This window comes from Bombus impatiens, unplaced genomic scaffold (assembly GCF_000188095.3).
Source record: "Bombus impatiens unplaced genomic scaffold, BIMP_2.2 scf_0466, whole genome shotgun sequence".
Classification (NCBI taxonomy): Eukaryota; Metazoa; Arthropoda; class Insecta; order Hymenoptera; family Apidae; genus Bombus; species Bombus impatiens.
Window position 1 is genome coordinate 109,228 of NT_176885.1, and position 24,048 is coordinate 133,275.

At 34.8% G+C, this 24,048-nt stretch overlaps 1 protein-coding gene across 7 annotated transcripts in view; it reads right to left on the reverse strand.

Annotated features, from left to right (window-relative positions):
- LOC100745022 (rap guanine nucleotide exchange factor 2) overlaps window positions 1-24,048 on the reverse strand; it is a 248,845-nt gene that overhangs the window by 103,212 nt on the left and 121,585 nt on the right. For 5 of the 7 annotated variants that reach the window (XM_012387387.3, XM_012387376.3, XM_024368642.2 and 2 more), the window contains exon 1: window positions 20,946-21,244. The exons of the other annotated variants lie outside the window; for them this stretch is intronic. The gene's annotated coding sequence lies outside the window, so the exon portion shown is untranslated. Of the gene's footprint in view, window positions 1-20,945; window positions 21,245-24,048 lie in introns of those variants that run through there. 7 annotated transcript variants of the gene reach the window in all.

The window sequence follows — 24,048 nt, forward strand, 5'->3', positions numbered from 1 at the left end:
CTCCCTAGAATCAAAATGCAGAAACTACGTTCGTCAAATAAAATCCACCCTATGGCCAAGCAAAAACAAACCATCGTACTTCCACTCGACAGAGATCAATGTCTAAAAAGCAGCCCTACATCAACGTGCCTCCACTTGACCATATACGTACATGTATAATACATGCTCTCGGAAATTAGCCAAGTCGTTCGTCAACCCTTTGATAAGTTATGTGGAACCCCATTACTCCACGTAGGGACATACACAACTACTTTTCAAAGGCATCTAGACATGTACATACTTTATCTTTACAAAGATATTTAATTATGGAGATATTTAAACAGAAATTACAAAATATTTATTGCAAACGTATATTTAATATATAAAAAATATATTATATCTAGAAATTAAATAAAAAGAAATTTTATATATAAAAAGAATTAATACACAGCAGGAATACTAATTATGTATATAATAAGACTTATTATCGCAACATTTATTTAATAAATGTTACATACAGCCTCACTGAATACTGAGATTTGCCGATAGAATAAATAATTAACTGTCTACATTTTATTTTTGTGATCTCTGATTTACCTACTAAGCATTATAAAGAGGCTTTAGATATTTTATTCTGTTTTTGCATATCATCGGCATTCTATGCATTTTTGTACCTTGAAATTTTTCATAATCGCATAAAAATCCGCAGTCTACTGATCTCGACAGAAACTGGTAATGAACTTTCGAAACGTTTCGTACAACACACATAATATATTCCTTAAAAGCGTGTAAATGTACTTACGTATGTACATTTGTATGTTCTGATTCAAAGAGCTGACTAGCCAAACCAACATCATCGCCATGCTATTTCGCCAGGACTCGAGACTACGAATCGATTTGCAATTAAATCACCTCTTAATAACGAGAAACACAGACTACGCGGGTCCGTCGTACGCAAGAAACTCCGCGTTGGTCTACGTTTGCACGTGTGTTGCAACGATGTTCGCAAGCTCTGGACGCATGCAGCTAGTTAATCAACGGATGAACCGAAAGCCAACCGGTCAAACTGGAGGGAGTGTCATTCGTGCTTGGACCCATCAACCTGAAACGTGTGTACATACAAACGTGTGTTGATGTCAGGATGAATCTACGTGCGTGTTTGCCAAGGCTCAGCTGCCATTCGGAGCAATCTGGAGGCCATAAATTTGGGGCTAGAATATTGGAAGAAGCCGGCAGCTTACGCAGCATTTCCAACCTGTGTCTACACCGATGATGAATTTGTTTAATAATTGTCATATGGTTCACGTGCTAATTTCAAGTAAGTACGAAGAGACGTGGGAAAGTTGGAAGAAACGCTTATTCTTATCCCCGTTTATTTATATATACAGATGTAAAATATTTATTCTTTGTGATTCCTCTTTCTATTTAAACAATATCTATGTTCATTTTATCTCTTTCTGTACTTTACAACTACTATTTCGTCTCTAATTTGTTGTATTAGAAAGTTTATGCCATTCTCAAGCATGTAATTGTGGTTCGTAGGTCTTGATTTGTAATTACTGTAGTGTGGTGTAACGTTGTCGTTATTCCTTCTCGCAACTTTTTCTATCATCTAAGTAGCTCTGTTATATCACTTTCATAATCGTTTTTTATTAGAACATTCTACAATATGTTTCTGAATGGCTTCTCTATTTTGCAAGATTTCTCCGCTCAGCTAAATCTTCGCGCTCTACTAATTTTCAAGACAAGCTAATGTCTAACGATATAAATTTCTAGACAATAAAAACCATTGCACGTGGTTTCTTAAAAAAGCTTGGCTAATGGCAATATAATTAGTTGATGACGTAATACAAATATTGCTAATGAAAACTAGTACTACACCGTATAGAATGAACAGATCTTTCAATCTATGTATATATTAAATTGTTATTGACTATTGAATATGGTATTTTTACTAACTACCTTCCTCTTTCCTCTTATTCATAAAGAGTATATAAACAAAATAAAACAGAAATGCATTTATGTAATTTACATATTAATGCGAATTCGCGGGAATCCAGCAATCGCTGGCTATTGTTTCTCGGTTAATTTCTATCTTTCTTGCTCGTTATTCTCGAATCTGCTTAGCATCGTTCGAACTATGAAAACGAAACGGCGCATCTAAATGCAAAACAACCGAGATAAAAGACAGTCTTGCTCGGCAAAATATGTGTGTGTTACATACACTCCAGATTAAATATTTATATTGAATTAATATATTTTTCCATACTAATTGCTCGTTATTCCTTTTTATTGCACCGTACTAATGTTGCACAAAGGGAGCCCGTACATTTAATAACGTTGTACACAAATAATACGAGAGCTTTATAGATTTTCACGATGAAAATGTATCCATGGTAAAAGTACGACATATACAAAAGAGAAATTGCAGTATGGGCCTTGTTATTTTGTAACAGCATCAACAACGTGTATTCGAGTACTGACATTATCTGACATTAATAATAATTGATAAACAAGACATATTTCCTTGGCATCTCTTCATATATCATAAAAATAGTGGGAAGTGAAGAATAAATGCCTTTTATATTCACCTTTATTAGGTTGATGCACATAAACTGCTCTTCCTTCAAATAAAACTTACTATTTCTCAAATAAAATATCATTTATGAAAATATCTGAATATTTATTTTAGAAAACTTTTGTAAATATATTACGCGCGTCAATTAAATGAGACAATTATCGCGATTATATTTAATCAAAGAAATTTCCATTTCATTTCACGAACTCTTCCAACGACTAACCAGTTTGTTGTGCTACGTTGAGGCGAAACTTATCAATTCTAGAATTAACAGATTCTTAGTGCAGAGCTGCTACAATTTCCTCGTTTACAGTGTGATAAATCCACGGAATTTTGAAAGAAAAAATGTTGTGACAGTCGAAAATGAAGAGAATACATATTTAATTACGAAACAAAGTGAGATAGTTCGCAACATCTAATAAGACTTCAGATTTTGGTAAAAATTTTTATCCTAAATAGAACTTTGTTTCGTCTACTAAATATTCCATTAATTTTATGAGTACACCTTTGCACATTAAAAATATTCTATACATCTTTGCACTTTCAAATTTCCCATAAATGCACAAACATCCGCAATCTATTTACCACATGGCCTCCGTACATTTATTTACTCCTTGCTGGTTCATCCACTGTTAAAATAACCAGCTACACGATGAATTCCCATAGAAGTTGACTACGTTTGCCTGGCTTTTTATATAATTTGCCAAAGAAACTTTTGCAGAACGCTTCTTCGATATTTTTCACACACTCCCACCTATATTTAGATGCTCAAAGCCTAGGATTAATTAACACACCTTCGTAACTGCTTAACAGGGTAACCGCATAGCTGAGCGGACATGCAAGGGGGCCGAAACTTTTAATGAATAAAAAATAGACAACGGTCTGTCTTTTTTTTTTCATTACACCGAACAAAGCGAGACCACGTATCCTCTTGGTGATAAAGCGCGAATAAAATTTTGCAGCGCGCGATTATGCCAGTTCGTTCGCGGATTTCTCATTAAATCCCACCTGGCTGGCAAGAGAAAAGAGATTTTCGAAATATCCAGCGCGCGTCAGATAAGAGCTTTAATTTCACGAGTGATATTACCATGAGACAATTTTTCGATAATAAAGGATAACGTTCGAGCTAATTCGCGAAAATGTTTCGTATTTCATTGTCGTTATTAATTTTTAACGGCAGTTACCAGGCCGAGTACTTAAGTTTATTGTTATTGACAGGGGAACGTATTTTTAATTTTTTAACACGTGATAGCTGTATAAATTACGCATGGATGGAGATACAGAGGTAGATAGAAATCGATAGGGTCTACAGACAGGGTAAAGAAAACGATAAGGCTATTAGGGAGATTACGCAGTCTGTAATTAGAATTATAAAAAGGGAACAGAATGTTTGCATTGATCAGATATACTGGTCAATTTTGAATGTGCAATGTACTCTTTGGTTTAGATTTGTGGATTTCAACTAATATCAAATAAATTTGAAACAAAAATAAATTTTTAAGAATTAGAAGTAATAATTCCAGTCGTGTAACGATCTAGTTACTTAATCACCTGATAAAGGATATTTTAATAATTACAACCATCTAATAATCTAAACTTGTAACGATAAAACTATTTAAGTCTAAGATTATATAGAAATAACGAAACGATAGTTTATATAAAGTTTATATAAAAATAATCCACTTGTCAACTTCGAGTAACAAAGTGTTCTTTCTATATTTTCAATTTATATAAAACGATCTTCAGCTAATATAAGATAAACTCCCAATAAAAATAATTCCCAAAGAATCAGAAATAGTACTTTCAATCCTTTAATAATCTAACTTTTCTACGTCACTGAAATTAATTAAGGAATCGTATATTTGAAGAGCGATTTACTGTTCGAGAATGGAAAGATACCGCGTAAAATTCTTAATTAATTTCCGCCAGAACTTCCAGTTACGTAATAGAAACGACTACCAACCTATTAATCACCCTTCTTAAACTAACAACTGTAGTTTTACTATCGCCCTGCAATTATTTCAACTAGCAAAATTTCAACCTTCAACGTAAAAAACCATGAGAAACCGATAAAGCGATCGGATATCGCTCAAGTAAAGAAGAGAAGAGGTACCTTACACAACGAAGCCAGTTAAAAAGCGAACAAAACTGAGAGCAACGTAAACAACTTTCTATGTACCAATCAGTTTTCTGAAATCGATATCTCCTATTATCAGCTTTCAATTAATTCGATTAGAAAATCATGAAAAACATAATACACGTTGGATAATAGACATTGGGGATAGTGATTAGCAATATATCGTTAACAAAGTGCAAATATTTACACAAAATGGAACCTAAATAGAAAATTACTTAACTATATTTTGAATATTTTATATATTTTTGCGTGTTACGTGAATTCGGTGTATTTTTGGATTTTCAAAGATCTTAACTAGATAAAAAACGAGATCAATTCATAATACACAATTTTTAACAATATTTAAACAAAAGGAAAGAAATTAATCTCTACATATGCTGTATTTCATTGTTAACGGAACTGCTTCAAAATAAACTCATAAATAAATGAATAAATATATCTACACACGTCTATTATTACGTACACTATACGTACATCGAAGCAACTTAAAAAGCGGACAATATTCAGAGGGAACAAAGAAAGAAAGAAAGAGAAAAAGAATGGAGTGGGCAAACGAAACAGTTGCAAATTTCCCCGTGAAGTGGATCTCTATCGAGGCGATGGGGTCGGAGGTGAATGAAAAAAGGGGCATCTGTTCTCGGGTTACGGGTGCTTCGCCGAAAATCCTTTCGTCGCGCCTCGGTACGCGCTTATATTTACGTAACACGCGTTACGTTGCGATTTTTACGCCGTCGCGTCCCTGAAAAGCCGCCGAGCGAACAGCCAGTTGCAAATATTTACGAAGAGCATCGGCGAATTGATGGTGTATCCGCCTTCATGCTCCAACAGAGGCAGATCCTCTTCTCTCTTCCCTTGACAGGCCACTGACCCAGCTCAACGGGGTAAAGGGGGAAAAATAGGCGAAAAAATCGATAATGCCAGCATTTCGTACACCAGGTAACGCTGGTAAGAAAATTTAATCGTTATCATCGACAGTTAATTGGAATCTTCCAACGATGTCCTATCCAACCATCAATTTTGATTAATATACGTCTTTGGGGAAATACATCCCTGGACATTGTACTCGTATGCATATTTAATGCTTATTCTGCTTTGTGGGTCGGTTTTCGACCATAATTTCTTATTGATTCTTTTATTGAGAATTTTTTAATTCGACTGCGCACTGAGAAGGTATAAATATAAGAAGAATATGAAAAAATATCCAAGACAAAGCTAATATTATGATATTTAGTAGACGAAACAAATCTTTAACCGAATTTGTTAATCATTTTGTGTTGGAATCATATACTAATTTATATAAATGTCCATAAGCTCGAGATTTACACAAGCTAGAATTAAATACACAATTTTATCTAAATTTAAGGAAAATGAAATTTCCATGAAAAATTACGAGTTAGCCGGTTCATCCACTGTAACAGCTTCGACACTAATTCAAGATTCAAAACCGTCTCGGTTTTAAAGCCACTCAAACTCAAACTGATTTTATAACTTTAACTGTCTCGTTGGTTTAACTACAACAAAAATTTGTTGAAATAAACAAAGTATGATATAAAATATATAGGAAGACTTTTACAATACTCATATACTTTACGATAATTATATAATTTTATATAAATAATTGTACATAATTTTATATAAAACATACCGAGTATTTGATACGATATCTTTATGAACAACCGTTACCGAGGCAAATTATGTTGGATTCATAAATTCATCCCACCTCAAATTTATCCCCATCGCAACAGAAACCAAATTTTCCCCTCTCTTATACAGACAAGCAGGCATCTAAACGACGGTTGCCTAAAAGCCAATGAAACATTTAACAGCTTGCTCATCGTAAAAGGCCGGTTGTTCGAGCAACTGCGAGAGAATCGCCGTGTACCGACTGATGGCAATGCAACGATAGTGAAATTAAAATTATCGTCCGACCGAAACGAATCGAGTCGATGAGACGCATCGAAATTCAAGTAGTCAACGACGATAATCGCGTACAATCGATCTTTTACTTCAGTCTCTCTCTATCCCAATGGAAACTGACGTTGCACCGCTACGAACAATCGGTTAATTAATTCCATTAATTCGTCGTCGATTAATTATTGACAGCGCAACCGCGTAATGGATTCATTTTCATTTCAATCGTGCAAAACGTGGTTTCACCCGGACTGCTTTTGAGTTTGAATGGCTTTGAAGCCGAAAGGGCTTTGAATCTTGAATTAGTGTCGAACCTGTTACAGTGGATGAACCGGCTAACTCGTAATTTTTCATGGAAATTTAATTTTCCTTAAATTTAGTTAAAATTATGTATTAGGATATATAGTTCCATTTATGGTAGAATTTATGATGATTTTCAAAAAGATTATAACGATAATTCGTCGATTGTTTTAGAAAGTGCGATAGAATTAAACTATTATTCCGTTATCAAAAGATTTGAAATAAAATAGCCAAAATTTAATAGTGCTCGTAGCCGATCCAGAAAATTTTCAAATTTAATCACTTTGAAAAACGAAGTCTGACATCAATCGACGCTTCCTACGCTTTCTATATGTTTTTACGCGTAAAATCAGTCTACTCGCGGCTTCATTCGATGCCATTCGTTAAAGGCCAAACATCCATTCTTCTTTGATACTATTTGTTTTTCAGATACTCACAAAAGGTATGACCACTTTTCACCGATACCACTTGACGTACATTCGATCCCATCCCTAATTCGTAAGAGCAAAAAGGAATTTTGGTTGATGGAGGGCCTGTGAATCGATCCTGAAATTCTCTGTTGCACAATTCGAGCCCCGAAATTCAACCGGCAACGAAAACAAAAGAGGATCGTTCGCAAGGCCAGAAAATACGTATTGAAATTCTTTGATTGGAATCTGCACACGAATCGACGACGATACCGGTGTCGAACAATTTTAATTCATTGATGACGAATCCGATGAATGGATTTTCCCTTTTACTTCCCCTTTACTACGCGCTTTTTGTCCAGTAGAATCCTGCTCTGTAATCCTGGATCGGTCGCTCGTGTTTCGAGAAAATTTACAACGATCATACGATTTTATGAAAGTACAACGAGAGACAAGAGTGTTTGTACAGTTAGACTGTAAAAATATATGTAGATATATATGAGAGTACATTATACAAAGATATTTGTAATAATAAATCTACAGAAAAGTTAATTCATAAATCTCGCACAATGTCAAAAGAACAATTTAAAGAGATTTTGGAAACAGAATGAGATTACGTGGATCTAAAGTTTGTTGGAAACTCTATACGTATTAGATCGCGAACAATTATTCGTAAAGAAGAAAACTTTACGAAATGTTATAGCATCGTGGCTGGTTAGAATTTTACGCAAGAAAAAAGGATACCGCTTGTTTGCAGCAAAGAATACTGCACTTTCGCTTATACCAAAACAATGAATCATACTCGTAGAAACATACGTAAGAAAGTTTGTACGCGTATTTCGAAACCGAAACCGTAAACCGTACGTTATTTAGCTCTACTTGCTTTTATGAAAATACAATATATTCAACGCCGATTTCGTACAGATATTTAAATCATCGTAATATCGCCACACGAATCAGAATGTAAATGTAAAAAATACTACGACTGACACAAAAACTTGCAAAAATTAAAAGCTATTGGGTTTTTAAATATTCAAATATTTTTTCTTCGTATAGAAGTCAAACGAATTAATTTGCACTAGAGAATTTTGAATTTTCGATAAACGAAACGGTACATAATCGTGTATTCTATAGCTGAAAGGAAGAAATTTTGAGCAAATAAAATTAATTAGTCTGATTTTTCAGTGCCTCGATTGAAATTCGCTAAAACGTACTGTCTTTTTGTTCCGCTTCGACGATTAATCTTTTAATACTAATCTATCAACTAAAAGAAACAGGTATACTTCGTACACGAATTTCTTGATACAAATTGTATAGGATTGTGCGAAGAGAGTTTCTAAATAAATTACAGATTTGTAAAATAATATACAAATTATACAACTCGTACAAACTCATAATTGAAATACACATATAATTAAAAATATTCTAAAATACCGAATTAAATATCGTTAAAATTGCTTCAGCAGCGCGTGAAACAAAGTCAAGCTTAAAAAAGTCGAAGAAAAAGGCCAATGTTTAATTTTTTAATGACGCAAATAGTAGTAACTCGGCTACTACTCCATCTAATCAGTTTCGTAGTGTAGTAAACATTCTAAATTAAGTGACGGGGAAGGAAAAAAAAGAGAAAGGGTGCATCCGCGTCTGTCTTATGTAACATCAGCATTCAAAGCTGTCAGGAAAGAAAGGCTAGGTTGAACGAGTCGAAATACTTCCTAGAAGCTTGTCGCACGTGTTCATCCTTCGGCAGGAAACAAGAAGCGTCCTATTGGCTACTGCTAGCAACTTAATTACCAGGCTCTCGTACAGGAAACAGCCTCGTTGACTGATCCGCCACACGTGTCGGAATCCTAGATTTTTCAGGGAAAACGAAAACGAGGAGAAAACGACAATCTGGCAAACTTCGTTTGAATTACTTGCGTCTTCGATCGAGATAATTTGGAATTTTTCCAGGGAAGATATACGCGAAACAAGATTAGGATGGAGGAAATAGCGTTTCGAGTCGAACTGTGATATCTAGACTGTGAATGCATTTATTGAATGTCAATGCATTCATACAAAATTCAGAGACGCAAAAATGTATAGTAACAAATGTACATTCAAGGTAAAGCATTTGTTATCGTAATCAGAGAGCGAGGAAAATTTCTGTTTCGTTGCTATTTCTTTGAACGTGTTCATAAATTTGCATAAATCCTCGGTCTAGTAGTTGGGAGCGTCTTGTAATTATTTGAAGAAACTTGACATTGTTAATGAATATTTAGATTAAGAGCAAATATTTCACTCTTACTTTGTATCGTTGGGTAATAGATGAAAATTGTTACGATTTTTAAACATTTTACTTTAATTTATATTTCTTTGTTCCATACGATATAGACTCGTCATATTAATTGAAGATTCATTGTACAACATTTGTAAAACATTTTTATAAATATAACCATGGAAATAATCAGCACGACACTCCAAAGAATATTTTCCACACGCCAGAAACAGCTATTTAAAATTAATAACGCAGCATCGAGTCTCCACTTGGACAGCTTGCCACAGATTTAATCAGATTAAACTCGTCACGGATTCGTCGACCATAAAAAGCCTGACGTTAAAAGTCAAACCATCTGACGAGCATGATCGGTATTTGCATCGATAATCGGCGTCAATAAAATCAACTGCGCGTGTATAAGTCGGAGGAACATTCTGGCAAACATATTCACGATCGAGTCGATTTTATCATGCGTCGAACTCGATTAATTCCGCTCGTTTCGCGAATCACCCAGTCGCGAATCCTCGGAGTTTCGGCGATCCCTAATATTCGTAATTGCAAATCGGTTGAAATCTACCAGTGGCAAGGAATAGCATGGTGGTGTTTCGCCCTCGGATGAATTGATATCGAAATGACGTTATGTAACAAGGGTACGTCATCTCCATAGCGCAATTAACCCTGCGTCTGAACAACACCAAGGCTAAAGCCTCTGAAATTCGTCTGTTCGTGACCGCGTGAGTTATGCAGAATATCGACCGATGATGAGGCTTCTTCGAAGAAGAGGTCATTCGAATGAGTGGAGAGAAAAAAGTATTAAGGAGTGGATATCATCATGACAAACAATGGATAAAGGTTAATAGGAATATAACAGTGAGTTTATTTATGAGATATGATACTTATTGATCCTTTTGTCCATTTTATCTTTGTATATTGATATAATATATTTTTAGATGGAACATCTGTCTAGGAATGTTTTTAGAAAGTTTCTTTGTTTGAGTAAGGGTAGTAGTCTTTGGAAGACTTTTTTTTAATTAACAAGTATTTCTATCTATCTAAAGAAGATCAAGATAATAAAATAAAGACAGAAATCATCGACTCAATAATATCTTCCTCTGCTCAAGAAGTTTCTTAAATCTGAAAAATATGAGACAATTCCTCAGGATATTCATGATTTGTAATCTGAATTTTATATTATAGTTTTCCTTCAAATTATTAAGAAGCAGTTTTTTATCTTTCTATTTACGAGATGAAGATTGACATGAAATAATAATAATTCTACACCGATGATAGGATTGAAAATTTAACGTGGCTCTTACCTAAACACTAAAAACAATTGCTCCAATTTCTAATTCACTCCTCGCCATCTATACAGCCAATAAAAGATTCCCAACAACCCCAATATTATCATTTCACGAGACAAAACCAGCTGACTCTGACCGTGCTAAATCGAGACTTTCCTTCTCTGGTTCTCTGTTTCAAGGAAGATTTAAATAAATTTGAATGTTGCACACGAGGCGGTTACCTTGTTGAAAAATTCATCGTCAAGGGTTGCGACGAAACGAGACACGAGCCATGGAAATGGCAAGCGACGAATATTTCATCGAGCTCTCCAATCGAACGATCGCCGTTGTTTATCTTCAATCAAAATAATCGCGTTAATAAACGCAATCGTTCCACGTTTACGTGTTCTTGATGACGAAATCAGGACATTTTCTGCTGTGAAAACTTCACCTACATGGACCGCGCGAATCGTATTGAGCTTCCAAAAAAAAAGTCAGTGAAACGACATGGTTTTCTGGACAAAATACATTCATCGATAATTGGCACATCGTTGACGGTATATCGCGAAACATATTGTACACGTTCCCGCGCATTTTTCAAAAATATGTGAAATCAACTAAAATGGAAAACGTCGGTTTACTTCTCTCACCCTCAAAGTTTAAAAAGTTAAAACTTCGTTCATTCATTATCGCTGTCCTATCCAAGGATAAAACAGTTATCTCCAGAAAGAATCAGATATTCGTGATTATTGCGTGAACAGTGAACATGTTAATTATGACTGGCTGACGCGTTTTAGTATTGTTTCTGCACTGTCCAGACGGTGTTTCTACGCGATGTGATGCGATGCGCGCTCCACTTGAGAGAAATAAGAGGCCGCGCGCATGTACTCGCTCGTACGAGGCGAAAAAGCAAGAGAAACGAGGAAGCGGAGCAACGACGTGTAACAAAACGTGAGGAGAGCCGACAGAGCTGAGACTATGTACATATAAGAATCGACCATTCTGGCTCCGCTTGGAGGACGAATCGTTTGCTGATGTTACGTGTATCTACTACCATGTACTATGTATGTACAACCTCGCTCGAAAGTTTTAAGACATTTATTAATAATACAGCTGGAAGTAACTAGAATGAGACGCTGCAATAATTGCAGCAATTGGATCTGTCTCCAACAGTGTAAGCATTAGTCGAGTACTCGAACAAGAAAAGAATGATTTCAAAGTTTATAATTTGAAAATTCGAATTACAATCTGATTCCAATGTTACGTTTTTCTTCGTGATACAAGAAATTACAAAAGTAACTAACGCGTAATTATTTCTAAAAAAAGACGAAGATCTGAGATAGGGTTGCATTTAAATAATGAAACAAATTCCTATTCAGACTCCATTTTTTTAATCGTACAAATGCACAAAAACAGTTTTCGATGTAATATTGGGGAGAAAGATACAAATAATCTGTAAGCTCGCACAAAATTGTTAAGTGACTTAAATAAAGGAGGCTTCTGTCAGCAATATCACGAATATCGCGATGTTCCTGTATATTTGGCGTGTTTCGAAGTTTCTCGAAACTTCGAAGGCCGAAAGAAAAATTCACAACATCGCTGTAAAGTCATCGTCGGAGCGGAAGCGGAAGCGGAAGGAATATGGGGATCTTCGTCTCGCGAAAAGGCGATTCTACTCGGCGATGGGTTCGGAGTAAGACGAATTCTCGCTTCGACCTTAGAAGTCTTCGACGACTCTCAGATGAGAATTCCAGGAATGGCTAGAGGAAAAAACACATTTCCACGCGTGTACCACGCGCGTCGAGAGACTTCCGCTTTGCGTGGCACATACAGCCCTTTTCTTGCCTCGATTGCAGCTTGTAGCTTTTCCGCGAAAGTAAGCTCGACTTTGTAATGATACAATGCGTATGAAACGCACCGATGACTCGGTCGGTTAAGAAGCAGAAATTTTTCGGAACTGTTTTCTTTGCATCATTTCAGAAAGAAAGGAACGAGGTAAGCTAATCTTTGTTTCTGCGCGGTATTTACTTTCGTATAAAAAAGGAAATTAAATGAAATTAGTTCTCTTTGTTTACCTTTCTTTGTTTTTGAAATACAAAGCTTTGAATGTAGGTTAATAATTCAATTTCTCAATTCATGGATTGTTTTTCGTCTATTCAATTTTACATCTAGTTTTCTAAACGAAAATATTTTACCAGCAAAGGATAATTTGTGAAAAGTGTAACCGACGATGAATCGCAACATGTATTATGTCTACTATAGTAAAACAAGTAATCTTTTTAACGTGATATTACCGAAAAGGAAAATTCACGACGTTCTTGAAAGTCACGGGAGACGTCTGTAAGTCGATCTTAAGCAGAGATATCGAGTGAACGAGAAAGGAGAAGTCTAGAAGTACGTGTTTTCCATCGGTTTCCCACTCCGCGTATGTTTTACGTCACTTCGAGACTTCTTTACCGAACCGTGACAAAATATGGCCACGAAAAACCATTCCGCGAGACTTCCAACACGTACAAATTACCAGCGCCCCATCGAACTGTAACGAAAAATTGCCAACTCATCTTTACGACCGCCGATATCGTACGAAAAGTGATACAATTGTATTTAATTTCTGTATAAAACGTAGCTGATTTTAATACATTTTGCGTTGCATGAAAATGAGAAATAAAGAAATGTTATACATAAACGATTAGTCAACCAAAATAATTAATAATTATATTTGAAAGCAAGGATACATGTACAGATAAATTGGCAAATATTATTTTGAGAAATCAGATTTTCCAAATATATCGATATCCAAATAATGTTATTTAAAATAAATTTACAGAGTAAATAATAAATAAAATCAAAATTTTACTTCGATATAAATTCATTTCTACGACGCCTACGCTCGAACGTGCTGAATAAGAAATGCTTATTTAATCTTCGATTTGATGTTATTTATGCATCGGGATTGAACTATACTATATATTACGTTTTACCAGTTAAAATTTTGATTTCAGTTGGAAAATTTGGTATTTTTCGTATTGTTTCCTGATTTCGATTCCCCATTGTGCCGATTATTTACGCATTCACGCACAGACTGAGTAATGGCAACCACACCGTTTTACTCTGTATGAGAAACTGTCGATTCACTACGTTGCACTTGAAACACTACATCCGCTGTACTATTCTGTAATAAAAGTGAACTCCCTGATGCATTGAAAATTCTACATTAGTAAATTAGTTCGTACCACTAGCAACCTTTATTGCATTTACAAATATATAAATCCTCTATAAAAGCAATTTTGTAACTTTTATTCGCATCTCTAATCTGTGTACATTATTTCTTTATTTATTTGTACAAGTTGTATAAAACATTTATATATGCTTTCTTTATTTCTCAACTAAAATTATAAACTAGAATTGTTTCAGAAACGATGAAAAATATTTGCATATTTTTAACGATCCGATATTAATTATTTTAATCGGCCCGGTAGTTCTGATATTAATAAAATGCTCAGTAAAATATACAATTTATATTTCCATCTGCATAGGCTTTCAAATGCACCGACATTCGTTAGATTTACAACATATTCCCCCGACCAGCATCGTATTCTCTCCAAAATGCGCAAAATTGATCGTAAAGAAACAAAATGAAATCTCGTTCGATTCACCTCCACCGAAACGAGGAGATTCATCCGAGTAACTCGCTCAATTTCACCTACGCGACCATTCCTTTCGAATATTCGCCTGGAACGATGCCTGTAACTTCAAAACTACGACTATTTCGAGGCAGGAATGTCTCGGACGAAAATCTGAGACGAGAAACTAGCAGCATTACGAATATTACGGCGGCCGTGTCGGAGGAATTGCATCGACGTCGATAAAAATCAGAAACCGGCGGACGCTCGTTTCGTAACTTCCGTTTTCTCGTTACACGCGTTCGAATAACGTTCATAACCGAGGATAGGGATGGAAGAGGCAACGTGGAAAGTATCCACGATAGCTGATGTTCGGCCAGCTTCGAATTCAGATGAAATCTACGGTGAAAGCGTTTTGGTTCGTACCACAATTTCGTTTTAATTGGTGACGAGATTTTTCTCCAACGCGAAAACTACTAGCACGCGATCGAAATTGTTCGCGTGAATTATGGCTGCTGAGAAAAGAAATTTTTTCTTGCGGTTATAACCTTTCTATGAGATAATACAGGTTACAGGTAAGAAAAAGTTTGCAGAAGTTTGGTAATCTGATATGAATCATTTTGATTGGTTTAGTAGTATTTAACGTTAAAAACGTGCTCATTAAAATATACAATTTATGTTCCCAACTACACCAACTTTCAAACTGACACTCACTGCATCTTCATATTCCCCTCAGAGAAAAGTACCGTTTAATTTCAAACTTTTTTTTTTTACACAGCATAGTGTGAGAGAAGTTGGGATAAATATAGTTTTACAAATCGCACAGCTTCAGTGTCATAGTAAGTGACATAATTATTAACATTTATTTTCTATGAAGAGTTGAAAGTACGTATTTTTGTGTACCTGCACGAAAAATGCAAGAAATCTTGATGGAAAACATATCCTAACAGAGTATGTTCTTTACTATATTAGTAAACGAAAAAGGACAATTTGTTTATTTAATTAATGTTTTCTATTTATCGAATAATGTATTACGGATACATGAATAATCACAGAAAGTAAAATTTTAAAAGTGTAACTATTGCTAGTAAAAAAATACGAGGTATACGAGAATTAAAATGTACAATTGTGCGAAAGAGAGCCAGAAATGTGTAACAATACTCGTAACATCGTTCTACAATGTTTCATTGCAAAAGTCTGAAAATATAACAATTGGAACATTGATGGTACAGTTGCTGCATGAGAACAACTTAAATTCTATCGCGAATTTCACTTCGTCCTCATCCATTTTATTGCAACGTTATTACTTGTTACTACTGTTGCGTTACGTTACACCATTGTATATTATTATTAGGTTTATCTTAACGTTATTACTGTCTTCGTTGTAACATTTCTTGCTTTCAAAATTTTTTCCAAAATATAACTGGTGTTTCGAGATATAGGAAATATAACAATATAGAGCCACAGAACGTAATTGACCTACACATTTTTTACGAATTTTGCTATGTTACGTGTTTTACGATCGAAGCTAGTAAAGAAAGGAATTTCTGTGCTGCAGTTCTATCGCGAGGCAAAACTCGTGCTAATGTTAGAAATTAGAATCTTTATTAACGGTTTGTTAAACGTTGGTCATAAAAATAAAATTCAGTTCGTTTCGGAACTACTTATAAGCCAAAAAAACATTCAGCTCGACATTATGTCAACAATTTGAAGTATAATAAATAATAAATACAGCAGTTTTCAAATAAATCCTTCGCCTCAAAATATCCTACGATCAAACAAGTTTACATACGCATAACGTGTTGAATTCAAAATTTTTCATCGATGAAATATTTCCAGAATTTCAGGCAAAACTTAAAATAAACCCTTTAAAATATTTAAACACAAAAAATGTAGAATTTTTACCATAACCAAATAACCTTCCGAAAATTTCTGATTTCCTCATTTTCAATGCAAACCATAGGTTCTCGTTAGCAATGATTTTGAACATCGGATCGCATATTCGCGGGAATTTCGGCGAATTTCAAATTGAAATGCAATCACAGAGCGGTGGTTGCTGTCAGGTTCGAATTCGAATGAATCGCTGGTGCAGCATCACGTGGCAGAACAATGTCAATTAGGTCAAGGATCACGAACGCGTGCTCAAAAGTGCAAGTGCACTGTGCACACCGCGGGAAGTTCCTGTTGACACACATATTTTTCTAGCCAGAGCAAACACGAAAAAAAGTAGGAAAAAATACAGCCGACCGAGATCGTAATTTACATCTCTTTGTTGGGCTGTTCGGAGTCCCGGGAGAATTTCGTTTAATGTTAAAATCGTTCGCAAAAAAAAAAAAAGGAAAAGGAAATGAAGAAGAGAAAGCAAGAAGAATAGAGAAAGGTGAAAGAGAGAACAGTAGAGTTTTAGGGTGCGTCAAAAATTATTTCGTATACATTAACCTTTTCTGAATCCACGCTCTATTGTGTTCTGTGGAAAAGAAAATGACCATACACGATGATACGACGTTAGTTGTATCGGCGATTAATAAAACAGGGCGTGACTAGGAAGTTCAGCACCAGCTTATGAACATTTTTATTGCGGATAAAGTGTGGCGACAGCGGGAAACTTCGATAAAGTTTTTAAAATGAACTACCAAGGCTGTTTCGTTTAAATTGATAGATTTTCATAAAGCATCGACGAAATAATGCAGTATTTTATAGCTTCTACGATATATTAAAATTTTTAATGGATTAAGACATTGGTTGTTATAAAAGGTATGGCTACTTCACATCTGAAATTGTACAATATTTTTGTTAAAGATCATCAGTCTCTTCATTGCGAATAATATTTGTTCTAACATATTGCTCGTTTATTTTCTTTCTTTGTTTCGCTAAATCTTTTGTCGAAATGTAGAAAAGCAGAAACAGAACAGAACAGTTGCAACATTACGATTAGATATTTAAAGAGATGCAAAGTATTCAAACATGAATTTATTAGGACTAAAAAAGATATTTACTATTTATATAGATGTTTATTATTTTAAGTTTAAGAAAAATAATATGCTGCTCATAGATTTATATTTTTAGAAATTACGTTTGAGTTGAATAAATATCGAAATTAGACACGTTCAAGTATGACGATGTGCAAAAGTATAAAATCACACATCAACTGAAAATGTTTTACTTTGATGAATTAATAGATTCGTCATTACCTACTTCTTAAGAAACATTAAATCCAAGCATTAATAATTATTGTAGATTTTCCTATTCTCTATTCAATTTCTCACACAGCAGATTACTCTTATTTTTCTTATTCCCCTTTCTCTTCTGACTCAATCTAAATGATCCCATAAATTTCCTGTTACACTTAGATTGGAGCTCTATTTATCACGGAATTTCTAAAAAAAAGTTGGTGATTTAAGGAATTGAAATATTCTCAATTGTCATTATAATATCAGTAACTTATCATTAAATGGTTTAAAAGATTTCCGCACTATATATGCCAATAATCCTGAAGAAGCGGAAAATTAAGTTGAAAAATAAAATTAAGTTGAACGAAATGATACTGTTCAATTTTTTAGTTAATCCACTTTACGTATTCATGTTCCACATAATTTCAGACAACCGCCTGGTTGATCATTGCAGAATTATTCTCGCGAAGAAATTTTAATCTTTCTCCGATCTCGCAGTTTTAATCCGACATTTGTTTTCAAATATCACGAGAGGGAATTTCTCATCAGGCTATTAATTACGAAACAATTAATTGTATCCACCAAGCCTGTATCTCTTCGATTTAAATTATTTCGTCGTTTATACGCGCGCGTAATGTATATCGATAAAATCGTGCATCGTCAAAGGATCTAAATTTTATGAAACTCACTGAGTATCAGAAAACGAATTATATGATGCCAGGTAATTTATCGTAATTCTCCCTTTCCACGATTTTCATCAAATCGTTTGTAAAAATCAACAATGACACGGCAAGAGTCATATATATTTAATATTAAGAAAATATTAAATAATATGAAAAATGGGAGAATTTCTGATCATATCGAAAATACAACTTCTATATTTGAAGTCTGAAAAATCAAAAGGATCTCCATGTAGAAAAAATATTTACAAGTCGACCATTTAAGACAAATTGAAAAAAAGTTTGAACATTTTGTTCGAATTCTTTCGCGACAGCTTTTTTAGAGATTTAGTAAATAAAGTTAAATTTAATACAGGAAATTCAAGAGTCTGTGACTTTTTGAATAATATCTCTAGAAATAATATGTTATAAAACTAAGCACAACAAAAAATTAAAGGTTCAGTTTTTATTTATGAGGTAATTAACATAAAACGATAAGATTACCGATATTAGACCTCTAAATTTTGTATTTTTTAATATTACCTTTTCTATAATAAGATGTAATAAAAATAAACTTGACCGAAATTACGTTATGTTAAAAACTGACTAAAAAAAAACTTTTTAAATTTTCCTTTAATATCGTAAATCATTGAAATCGATAACATTTATTCGAGCCTTGATCAAAAATAATTGTTTATTGCTACTAATAAATTAGACGATACTTTCAGTTTACAAATACAACGTTAATATCACCGATAGTCGTCTATTACTTCAAGGAAGAGCATATGGATATTATAAAACGTCGATATATTGCGTAACAACGAGGGAGAACGACTGATTCACGGTAAAAATGGTGGCAAATTTATCTTCGATATTCGCGATAATAAGGGGTTGATTAGATACGCGTATTTAATTAGGTTACTAAATTAACGCAAGAACACGTTGCAAGGTAAAATTCAACATTCTCGATACGATCTGCCGTGTTTAGAAATACTTCAAAATTCCTTTGGAAAGAACAAAATTATTATTAGCTTGACGCGAATAACATTTCCTGTAATTGACTATGTAACTTCCTAACTAATTTTCAATGTTTTACGATGAATCATCGTTTTTATTCGACGTTAGCTCGTTGCTGAAGATACAGCGATCTTATCTCGAGCAATAAAAGAGACTCTACAGTTGATGGACAGATAATAGAGAAAATTTTAACCTCATTATCGAATAAGTTTCTTTCTTAACCTACCTCGATTCTATCTTTGCTTCTTTTTAAAACAAGAATATTATTGGACATACAGCTTTTTAAAGCACAGAAAAGATAGATTTATAAATAGTATACAGAAGCATTAGTATTATGAGTGACCTATTTATCACGCTTCATTTTCGTCTATTTAATTTTCGTCCTGATATAACAATAACGCTTTCATAAAGTAGCAGAGGTCATACGAAGCGAAACAGTCCAATAAAAAAGATCAACGTAAGAACTTTTCAGTTTTCTAATATCTGTGTACCTGTTAACCAGAACCATCTAAACGATTATGCAATATTGGAGCAACCAAAAAGATGCTTGTAACACACATGACAAAAATATTCATTTCAAGTAAACAATATCACGTTAACCCTTACGCGATTAATCACTGTTCATCGTTCAAGCATCCCGCTATAAACAGACACCGACCTCGTTTCTCGATCACTTTCAAGTGTTACACGTACAGCGGCTTGGCAAGGCATTTGAACACTTACCATGGAAAATTTATATAGTTATATCGTATGTGTTATAAAAAAACCTATTTAAATTTCACTATCTGAATATATATTTCGTATGTTCGTTTCATGTATTCGAAAGATACAAGTAAGAAATTAAATATTCTGAATAGCTTATAAAAGCTGCTATTTGAAGAAATTCGTTACCGGAGAAAATGGAAAATTTGTCAAGATATTCTCATGAACTTACACCTAGTAATTCATTTTACAAACTTATATTACTTATATTACGAAGTCTTTTCAGTTAAATCTTTCTTAACTTTTGTTACGAATTTTCCGAACAGGCTGCGAATATTTATGTAAATTCATATTTTGCGAGTGTAACATTAAAAAAGTTAAAGCTAAGCATAGAACCATTTTACCTACTAAACATTACAACAAATATTATACTTTGCATATTTTACTTATTTTTGCATACATATTATATGTATTCTACACATCTTCAAATTTTCCATTAACGTATAAAAATCTGGTATATTCGTACCAATGTACACGGTGCTACTGAAATTTCAAAATTTTCTTTCTACATACCACACACGAAACATATATAAACATTTTCTACGATAAGTACACGACTACTTTCTGGAGACACTGTATCTCGAGCCTTACATCTCTACTACGGTGCGAATTGGCGCGATGTCGCGCAGCGTCCTCTGTAAATGGCGCATAATTAGTCGAATTTAAAGTTGGGGCGCGTTCCGGTGCGCAGAAACGAGGCTTGCGTAAGGGTTAATAATCATCGTAAAATCACGAGGTTCGTCTCTCACGCGTCTCTTCCCTCTCTCTGGCGTCGCCGGAGGTAAATATAATCTGAAGCACGTCGATCGATCAGCCTAGTTCACGGATCGTGGATGCACACGAGGCCTTGTCCGACCGGCCAAATAACCTGTCCGTTGCAGCTGCTCGGGGTAATCCACAGATGATTGCACTTCTCCACGGGGAAAACAAACACACCGAGGGACCACGTTATCGAGTCAACAAACCGCGACTACCGACGAACCGGTCGCGCGCAAATCACCCAGATATTCATCGGATATACACGTGTGGCCGTTCGTAGATCGTACCAATGCATGACACGAACAGCGAAGACACACATCGATCGTGTATCGTCAATTAAACGACTAGCAATTTTCATCCCCGAAGCACGCGCCACGGCGTCCGAAACTATACTGCCACTCCCGCGCTGCCGCTCGCCGCGCCACGGTCGCGATACCTGCGCACTCTGCCGGTGATTCTCGGTACTAACGTTCAAAATTCTTATTAGGCTCCAATTTTAAAATTGCGTTGACAGTAATTAGTTCGTTTTTGGTGTGTAAGATATGTGCAAGATGCTTTTCGATGTTTTGACAGATTTAACGGTTTAGTATTTTAGTGTTGATTGAGAATAACAAGGATTGTAACAAGTTTTAATGTGGGAAGATCGAGTGGTAGTGTATATGTATTATGAATACTTATGTAAGGAAATTATGGGGTTTATAATTGGAGAGTGAATTAATACGAGATTGTTGCATCGATTTGAGATAATGGATAGTGAGAATAACGCGTTCCAATGTAGTTAGTTAATTATTATAACTTGTTACAACTTAATCTAATACTTGATTCTTGATACCTTCACCTGTTAGTTTCCTTTCAAAATTCACACTGTCAAACGTTCATTAAGCTGCATATATCTTAACTTTTTTTATACGTATAACTTGATCCCAATCCCAAATCGATATTTTTATTGATTTCATCGTAGTTCGTCAATTGCAAGTTATTACAATTTTATAAAATTCGGTATTATAAGATAACGTCTTTAAACTTGATCCTTTCAATTTTTCTCCGAAGTATTAATACCCCTATCCTCCGCCAACCTCCACATATATGTAACTGTTTTCCACGCATACATTAAAATGAATCATTTGAGAAAACTAACGGCAAGACAGTTCAGCGACGTTGGCGCGTTGCGCGAAGGACATCCGTTCGGAAACGGATGAAATATTAATTTCGAAGGGCAAGGCCGCCTGGCCTCCCCTGTTCCCGTAAAATTTAATAACTCACGCACATAGAAGTGAAGTTTGAGTAGTGCTCGACTCGTGGCGGTCGTTCGACGCACTGCTTCCAGGGAAAAAGGGTAAAAAAAATGTGGAAAAAATAAAACGAAACAAAAAGGCAAGGCAAAAGCGGAGGAGAGAGAAGAGAAGGGCGAAAGGGTGAGATTCTGCTGTCACTGCAGAAGGTCGGACGCACGCTCCATCGTCGTCGTACGGAAACGAGTAAATTTTCTACTGCAAATAAAACTTCCAGCAAAAGGGTCCATCGTCGATTAAAGCGGCGGAGGGGAAAAATGAGATACGTAAAAGCTTTCCACGACGCTGTTTGCTTTTCCCGTTTCATCCCTTCCTCGTGAGCATACGAACAAAAAGTAAAAAAGCAGAAAGATATATACGTGTTTCGACCAACTCCTATCCTCGTCGATTCACCGTCGCCGATCTTAGTCGCGCCAAGAAGCAATTAAAAAAGTGATTAACCACGAGGGTGCTGCGTCTTCCGCCATCAAAAGTTACGTTCAAGGTTGTTCTGCTTTCGATTTATAAAAGGGGATACATCCTAGACCGTACAAGCTATTGTCTGATCTCAGTTTTCATATTTATGAATACTATCTTAAGTACCATCCTAGATAATTGAGATGTGATAGTCTTGTATGTACTGATTACATGCAACCTGTTATTTAACTTAGAAATGGAATTGTACAAGAAACAGGGTCGAACAACATGCTATCGTACATCTATGAGCGCTATCACGGAAACTGATGGAGTGTTTTCAGAAAATTTGATTTTCATTTAATTCGTTTATCTTTTTCTATTCGATAAACTTTAATTCTTTCCTGTTTTGTTAGTAAATTCTATTTTTGAACTATTTCTGAGTTATTTTTTGATTATTTCATTTTCTTGTATAATACAATTATAATTAGTGCTATTATGATCGCGTGAAAAAAAATTAAGAGAAAATAACGAAAACTGATTACGTTCTACTTCCGCATCCCGTTTAGAAAAGAGGGGAAAAAGCATTCTTTAATACGAAGAAACTAGCGGGAAGTGAATGGAGTCCGCCGTTCCTATTTCCAACTGCTCAATTCAGACACAAGTCTTACGGTCGCCTCAAGGCCGAGATACGAACGAAATGAAATTCTTCCAGGCCACATTTCATTAAAAGACATTAAGAATGCCCTATTTGGTGCAAATGAAATCGCAATTATGCATGCACCGTAACTTACAAACGTGAGCGAATAGATTCGAGCGGCTGTTCGCGCTTTTCGTTTTAAATTACTAGTATTTCGTCTAAACAGCTAGCATCCCTACCAGCTTTACATCGCAATAACTAACAGAGCAGCTTGTCGAACGAAACGTTTATATTGCAATTTATCTGCGCTCGTGAAGAGATAAAAGAAAATTTAGCGTTGTTTACTTTTAATTTAACTCTTCAGAAGATTATACTGTATACAGCTCCGTTTATAACTATTAGGATATCGAGAGAAAACCAGAGTAAATTTGATTAGTTATTAGGAAATTATTAAACTTCATTTGGAAGATCAGACTCTAAAGAAAAACTCTAGAAAAAGACTGTGAAGAAACTGGCTGAATGATTAGAAGTATTGCACTTTATACACGTAATTCTTGTTGTTATGCGATTATAATTTCCTTATATAAAATTTATTTAAAAACAAACATGAAAATAAATTATCGGGCCGATTGAATCAAGAAACAAATGTATCATTGAATCATTGAACAATACACGAAGTACTTAATGGCAACTAATTAATTAATTAAAGAATATTAGAGTAAAGGCAAACTTATAACGAGAGTAAAAAGGACAACACAACGAGCTGGAGGATATGTTTGAAAAGTCAACAAAGAAGACATTTAAAAAGCAGGCGTAGTTTTATAAAAGTCAAAGGTAATTCTTCAACGAGAATAAGGCAAAGATACAACCGCAAATTAAATCCTCTC